This window comes from Hibiscus syriacus, unplaced genomic scaffold (genome assembly GCF_006381635.1).
Source record: "Hibiscus syriacus cultivar Baekdansim isolate YM2019G1 unplaced genomic scaffold, ASM638163v2 tig00116996_pilon, whole genome shotgun sequence".
Lineage (NCBI taxonomy): Eukaryota > Viridiplantae > Streptophyta > Magnoliopsida > Malvales > Malvaceae > Hibiscus > Hibiscus syriacus.
This window is the reverse complement of record NW_024063512.1, coordinates 3,686,587-3,695,153: the sequence shown is the minus strand read 5'-3', so window position 1 is coordinate 3,695,153 and position 8,567 is coordinate 3,686,587. Positions and strand designations below refer to the sequence as shown.

General features: G+C 30.0%; 1 long non-coding RNA gene across 1 annotated transcript; it reads left to right on the top strand.

Moving 5' to 3' along the window:
* The first annotated feature begins 552 nt into the window (after positions 1 to 552).
* LOC120193700 lies at positions 553 to 7,728 on the top strand. Its single transcript, XR_005522882.1, has 3 exons — positions 553 to 563; positions 940 to 944; positions 7,629 to 7,728. It is a non-coding gene; the product is annotated as an uncharacterized LOC120193700 (long non-coding RNA).
* The last annotated feature ends 839 nt before the right edge of the window (positions 7,729 to 8,567 follow it).

The window sequence follows — 8,567 nt, the reverse complement described above, 5'->3', positions numbered from 1 at the left end:
AATTAATCAAAATTTTGGATTATGAGATCAACTTATTACTACATAATCCATGAACTTAGAATTATTTCTGATCGATCTACTAATTTCTTTTGCGAGTAGTCTGAGTCTTCTACAATGTTCTACCTTTATTCCATATTCAGTTTAAGTCCAATGATAATTAAATACACCTAATTAACAAATCATTTCCATTTATTCATTTACCAATTATCAATGTTTTCCAAAAAGCATACAAAAGGTAATAGAGTATTATCTCGATTTACGAGCCATATCAATTGACCATTTAAACTCCATTTGATCGCTCTCAAACTTTAATTCCACGTCTCATAATGTCTCGGATACATAGCAAATGAATTTACATTAGAAGCTGAACTTAATCGAAAAACGAAATTGAATCTGAAGATAAAACACTGAAAAATGACTTATCGAGTGTGAATTTGGAAAACGGACTTTTGAATCAGACTCGGGATATCGAAAAACATAAAAATATGACTTTTCAAAAATTTTAACTTTTTTTGGTCAAAGTCAACTGTCAGACCGATCAACGGTCAATGGGTTAGGTCAAAGTCAACAGGTCGGGTCAAAGTCAACGGGTCAGGTCGGGTTGACTTGGTTCAAGACCGGTTTGATTGGACCGATTCCAAAAGCTTGTTGGACCGGCGAACGAATCCCACGTTCACTGTCGGTGTGTGTAATAGTGAAAGGGGTCGTTTTGATCAGTCGGTCTTCCTTGAATCATCTACACTTTCCAATTAATCATATTTTAACCCAAAATCACAACCAAACTACGCCAAAATTACCAAAATTCAATTGGGAATTTACCCCGATGGTGAACGGCGAAGAAGGCAATGACGACACATCGCACTGGGCGGGTTTCGAGCACATGGAGATGGCGAGACTGATGGGTCCGATGGTGAAGCGAGACGGTGTCTAGGTTGGCAGGTTTCGTGAAATAACCGATTCGACTAGGGTAATTTTGTCGTATGATTGAAAACCAAATTGTGACGAACAACGTCGTTTCACGATGGAATGAGGTCGGGTTTTGGTCGCCAGGCGACGACAATCCAAACGGAGGCGATACGAAGCTTAACGGCAGTCGGACGATTGCGTATTTGGCTAAGACGACGGCTAGGGCTTGGGATTTGGGGGAAATTGGGAATTGGGGATTTTGGGAAAATTGGGGTTTAATCGGGTTTTAACTTACCAAGAAAAATTGAGAAAAATCATGGTTAAGTCCTTGAACTTTTCACGGGTTCTAAAACTGAGTTGCAACTTTTAAAATTTTTACAATTTAGTCCTCAATTTTTCCCTTGTTACGACTTTAATTCAATACTTTAAATTAATAAAATTTAGCCCCTAAATTGGGGTGTGACAAATTGACTGAAGAGTATGATTAAAAAGGGTTGGAAGATAGATTACAGAGTAAAATAAGATTCATTTCTTTAGGGAAATTGTTAGTCCTTTTGATTAAAGAACATTGAAAACATTTTTTTATTAAATTGAAGTTATAAAAAGATTTATCATGTTTTTTACTGATGAACCTTAAGTAATGAACAATGATGACCTATAGGATTGTATACCATGGACTGCATCTTTCACCTCATACAACCATATCGGATTATTATTATTTTTTAGATTCGACTTTCGAATTTGTCAAATCTATATATTAAAAAAACATTTTGCATAATATTTTTAAAATTATTATAATACAAATAAATGATTAAAAACAAGTTTAGTACTTAAACTATTACTTTTATTCCGTTTTGTTATCAAAATTTTATTTTTTTTAAATTATATGTAACGTTTAGTTTATGTTTTATTTTGGTACCCGTCGTTAAAAACTTAATGGTGATGTTGATGTGTCACCGTAAGATAATGTCACATCATCATTGAAAAAATAAAAAAAATGACACGTCAACAGTTATGTTAACTTTTTAACAGTAGGTACCAAGTTGAAACTTAAACTAAACGTTAGGTATTGTTTTAGAAAAAATAAAGTTTAAGTATCAAAACAAAAAAAATTAATAATTTAAGTGCTAAACATATAGTTTACCCCGAATAAATTTACGAAAAATAACAATAATCACATATCAAGACAATTATTAAATTTGACGATTTAAACATTAAACAAAATGTGTTAATTAGAATATGTTAATTCAAAGTTAAACTAAGACGTTCATAAATTTATTTCGGTTGAGAAAAACTCTAATCCAAATGTGGTGGAACTCGTGAAGCAAGTGCTTGAAGATTTAAAAGTTATGTAACTCAGTGATAACCTGTAGCCTTGTATACCATGAAATGGAAGGATACGCGCAAGGGATTTTCAGAATGAATAGTTCGAATGAAAAAGGAAGCGCAACAAGATATTTCCTTTTAATGTCATTCTAACATAAAATTATTAAAGGAGAAATGTTCATTTTTAAAAGCCTCAAGTTTAAACACGATATTTGTAAGAGTATTTAAACATTTATTATTAAAAGATTAAGAGTATTTCAAACAGATACTACCTTATAGTTACTCCATAATAATATACTCTATAGTTGTTGAAAAATTAAGTATAATATGCTTTTCGTAACTTTCTCAAATTGGGAAGGTAACCAATAGGAACTCACCAAGGTGACAAAAGGAGAGTGTAGAAAGGACATTGAATCCTTTTTCCATTTTGTTCAATTAGGGTTTTCTTTCTCTCTCTCAGAGTTGGCCATTCCCTTAGTTAAACGTGGGGAACCGAAGCACTAATGAGTTTACATCAACAATGATTAAACACAGACCCCACCGTTAGTTGGGATTCAGCTCACCCCACCTGCCTTCTCTTTTCCTTTTTCTTTTTCCCATTACTCTAGTAAAACCCTTAAATTCCAGTCATTTGCAACACAACAAAAACAAAACCATTTTATATTGAAAATAATTAATAAATTGTAACATATTTAATTTGATCATTTTCCATATATTAAAGCTGTAACTCGATATAAATAATCTTAAATAATAATCAATCAAATCTATAGTACAATTAATAATAATGAACATTACTTTAGTTTTGACTATCATTAAATTGATAGTTCAGTCTTAGACAATCTTTCTCTTTTTTATTTAAAAAATAATTTTTAAATCAAATTCAAAAAAAAAATTGAGACTGCAACATGTCTAAAACAATATATTAGAAAAAATAAAAATGTATAATTGCTTATATCTTTCTGATCCATACGAGGTCTAACCAAACCGAATTCTTTTGGTTTTCAAATGAACAAGTTGTTAATATTATTTGCATATTCGAAATGTCATATGTTGTTTTATAATGAATAGACTTAAGAATTCAGGACTGTTTTTTTCTTTTTGTTTTAAGTTCTGATTGGTTACCTAGTCATGATCAAAGTTTCACCAGTAAGTAGAATTACATAACTTCTTTTTAATTCATTAATGGATTACATTCTTCGATAAAAATGTACAGATTTAAAATTAAAAAGCCTAACCAACTCAATTATTAGTAAAATTATTGTTCATCAACCCAAAATAGTAAAACTCTTTTTGTAAATACAGAATCATTGAAACCTTGGCTTCTATATCAAGCGATCTTAGAGAAACTACAGCTTTATTCATATGAAATATAAGTATATGAGTAGCTCTTTCATGTACAGTACTTATGGTATTATAAAGTATGATAAACGTAAAGCGTTTTAGGGTCGAATGGCGCAATGCCAAGCAATCAACGGTGGGGCCAAGACGACACTTGGATAACGTCTCATACTTTTGCTTTACTTCTATTCTACATACAAACCTAAAAGAAAATATGCAACTGTTGCTAAATTTAATGTTATCCCTCAACCCTAGGCGATGCCCCAGACAAAGGCGAAACCACATTTTTATAGAATAATAATATTAAATTATCAAAAATATAATATGTATAAATGCTTTGACAGATCAATTTTATATTTAGAATGAGTAAGTATTTATCTTGAAATTTATTTATTTTATTAATTATCTATTTTACCGATTATACCCACTCTAATCTTTTATTTAAACTCATTCTGTAAAAATATATATTAATATATATATATATATATACTATTCAAAATTATTTCTAGATCCGATCTTATATAATTGGGGCGTTTTTATATTTTACTTATCGGTTATCACAACGAGTAATAATAAATAAATAAATAAGAGTGCGAAGGAGACGGAAAAAGTGGGGTCAAGGGCAAATGGGATAAAGGCACAGGACCCACTTGAAAGAGGCAGCCTCCAACACAAAACGGTGAGTCTAATGATTGTGGGCTAGTCCACGCCGGACCGTTAGCCGCCACGTCTCTGAGCCCCCGACATACCCATTCTGTGCTCTGGGCTCCACTCTCCACTATTTATAGAACAAACTCATGTCTGAAACCATTTACTTCGTTAGTTTATCAAAATAATCCAAAAAAGAAATGAATAAAAAGAATTTAAATTTAAAACAATTCAATTCAATCCCGCTCGAACTAGTTCAACTGTAACACTAGCTATAGTTGAACAAATATACTTTTTATTAAAAATTTATATAAATATATTGATCATAATCACTTTTTATTTTGTGCGGTGTATCAATTGATAAATTTGTATTAACTATAACTATAACTTAAAAAACTATCAAACATTTATATTTAAATAATTTAATTTATTACAATTTTAAAACTTTTGAACAGGATGATCTTATTCGAAATTAATCGAAAAAGAAAGATTATAAGAAATTTTATTTTTATAAATATATTTTAATTAGTTCAAGTTCAAACTCAAATAATTATATTAATAAAAGAATTGAAATATAATTCAACCTTATGTCATCAATCATGAATGCAATAATAAACCCGTCTTTTACTTTCATCTCGGCTTATTGGCTCCGACTTAGGAGCTTAGCCGAGCCAATTTGATAATTTTTAAAATATTATTTTAAAATTGAGTTTCCAGAAAGAAAAAATTAATTTTGGAGAGGTGTCAGTTGTCAATATGCATAGAGTCGGTTCGTGGGGTCAAGTTGCGAAAGCTTGGTAACACTTAAAATGCGATTAAATTAATCAAGGGAAATAAAATAATTTATAATTAGATAGATTAATAAATAAATAAATAAATAATTGTTGACCAACCAACGGGGGGAAGGCATCGCGTGCAATGGCTGGTGTGTCAGTGTGACTACTTTTTCAGACTATATTTTATTTGCGAACCTTAAAAAAAAGGCTTTTCTCAGATGTATTATTATTTCACGTCATTAAAATATTTGCACTTTCGTTTACTACTTTTTATTGTTTTGGTTTGTGCTTTTTACTTTTTTATTATATTTCTTAAATTTTGTCACATGCATAATATTAATGAATAAAAATATTATATATGAAAATATTTTTAAAAATATGTCGTAACAAGTTTAGATTCATTAATTATTTTTAATTAAATTAATAATTAATCAACTAGTGACTAATGGCTGAACATGATAATAGAGTTTGAGGGGACTTACTTAAAAATTTAAAAAGTTTAGAGGTTTAAATTAAAATTTTGAAAAAAAATTAAAGAGTTTAGTTTACATTTTTTGAAAAGAAAATTGGGGCTTAACTAAAATTTTTGAAATTGTGAGAAACTTAATGGGAATTTTTAAAAATTATGGGAGGGGTTTAATGAATAACATTAAAAAAAATTTAAAGTTTAATCTGGATTTTTAAATACTTTGTGGGGAGAAATTGCATTTTTTGAAAATTTTAGGAATCTAAATTATAAATTTTCAATTTTTAGGAAGGTCATGGCCCCAACTAGTAACTTCGACTATGCTAGTGACACTAATTTACTGAAAAAATAATAGTTTTTCACTCTAATTAATAGTATCAACATTGTATGTATTTCCATTAAAAAGAAAAACATAAAATAAAAAAGAGGGACAATATATATTTACTTTCTTATATATTTAAAACATATATTTATGAATTTAAATGGATGTGATATTCCTCTATCTCGAAAACCATTAAAAGGCTTTGCATTTATTTATTTATAGAATGTAGAAAATGAAGATGGAATTGGTATATGGGTTGTTGTTAGATTAATGGTTACTCAAAATCTCCCAAGACTCCATAATTGGTTGTAGATTTAGGATGGTGAATTATCTTACCAAATTACTTGAGTATATAGGCAAGTTTTCAAAAACAAATTACTCATTTAAGTTTAAACTTAGTTTGAAAATAACAAGAGAAATTTTGAATATTGAATAAAGGAAGTCAATGTCACTAAATCATTAGAATAATAAAATTATCGATAGATATATATAGGGATAACATCCTGTTACACATGTAAAACTCTTTTAATTTTACATAAATTTAAGATCGTTGAATGAGTAAAAATAGATGATTGAAATTAACAGTAGAAATGAGAAGACATTCACCGGAAAAAAAGAGTCAAACTCAGACATCTATTTTCATTCATCCACGTGTCCTAAATTTGTGTAAAACTAAAATAATTTTACATTGTGTAGGTAGATCCTAACCCATATATATATATATTAAGGAAAAATATCCGAAATCAAAAAATTTATTTTGATTACCTTTATCTTTTAATTCTACTAGGTAATTAATAATAAAAAATAATCTTTTTTACTAAGCAAACTAATGTAAAGTAAAATATATATTTTTTTATCTTGCTATGTTTTTCACCTTTTCATCTTACCAATTTTCTTTTCACTTCTACATCTAATAAAAATACTTTGAAGTTTTAAGTATTATTATTCCTTTAACAAAAACACTTAGAAGTTTTAAGTAGTATTATTGCAGGTGAAAAACTTTGTAAAGCTTGACATACTAATTCCAGAAAAGAAAATCCCTCAACATATATGTACGGTGTCTTCATTCTCTTCTCATTTATCATTATCACGAATGTTGGTTTTGTAATTCTAAACAAAATCCAAAATCTAGAAAGAAGAAAAGGAAATAACCTTAGCTCTCCACTACAGAAGATGTCATCAATGTTTCTGTACCTGTTATAGTTATATAATTCATCAATGCAAAATGTCATGTAAAACTGTAAAAGAATGAATATAGAGGTTGTTGATGATGAAATCTCAAATTAAAGAGAAAAACGTTTTTTTTATTTCTTTGGCGTCCTTGAAACCCTTTTTAGCTGCCCATCTAACCTTTACCGTCGGATTATAATCTCTTTCTCTTTTTGTATATAAAAAAGAAGAAACAAATTAAGCACTCTTCTGGTCTTTATCAGTAGCTGGTGGGTGGCATTGAAGGTTGCGGTCTCTTTCTCTTTCCTTTCTTTTGTAAATTGTAATATTACATATAAATCTTTTTCAAAGACTCTCGCTCTCAATCTTCCTTGAACCATTATCCGCCTCCCTTTTTTCCCGCAAAACTTTCCCAGTAATCAAGCTTTAGATATATAGGAAAGAGAATATTTGGTAGGGCATCTGTGTTTCTTATTTAACCCTATCTCCACCCTCTTTTCCCATTCCTCATTGCCCTTTATTTTCTTTCTTCTTCTGATCTCCCTCCCTCCCCTTTCCCACAGCTAGTGGACAAGTTCAATTCCCGAGGGAGGGTTACAACGTTTCCTTTTTTCCTTACATAATCTCTTGCTTTGTCTGGTTAGAAAAAAGTTGAAAAGAGAGCGTGAACAAAAAGTTAGCTTTAAGTTGATTTGGTGCAATCGGACGAGTCTGGTTTTCAGTCAGATCTCTGAGGATTAACCAGTTTGAGTTGGATAGACAAATATCAGGATTGGTGGTGGTACCGTGAGCTTCTCTTCCTTGTTGTTTCGTTTTCTTATTGTTTTTGTTTGTTTTTTCTTTCTTTTATGAGTGATCATTTCCCCAGGGTCACAAAGATTGTAGTGAGGGATGCTTTTGGTATACGTTAAGCAATGAAATAATGGAACTATAGAAGATATGATGTCTTTAACTGTTTGATCAGTGCTTGGATTTTGCTTTTTAGCTCAAAGATGGCTTCATCTTGATCTGGGATATATAACCTTATTTCTCAAATCGTATGCTTCTTTCATGGATTATAATTAGGGTTAAGGACTTTGGTTTTTCTTCCCTTCATTGTAGTTCTTAGGTTTTTCAAGTTCTCTGATTACAGTTTATTTTGTTTTACTCTTCTTTTCTTTCCTTCGGGAATTGCAGTTCTTCTTTTCTTTCTGAAATATAAATTTTCTCGTGCGGATCACTACCAGCTAATGAGCTAAAGGGCTGATCTTGTTTATATGTATAACATGCTCATTTTTCCTGTTTTGGAAATGTTTGAGTTTAGATACAAAAAGTATTTAGTTTTCTTATATCTTGCTCATTGTATCAATTTTATCCTTATTTTTCCATGTTGTTTACGAGTTAAACTCTACTAGTATGATCTAATATAACATCCTGCAAGCCCTAATTATTTACCAACTTTCACACTTAATAGAATGGTTAAGCATCATCAGAAATGATAGCTCTTTGCTTCTTGAGAAAACTTGTCTTAGACGTACGTCCAAGTTAATTAATCATCATTGATATAATTAATAGATTAGTTTTGTTGTTCTTTATACAATATATTGAATTACTTGTCTTGCTTTTTGTCTGATAC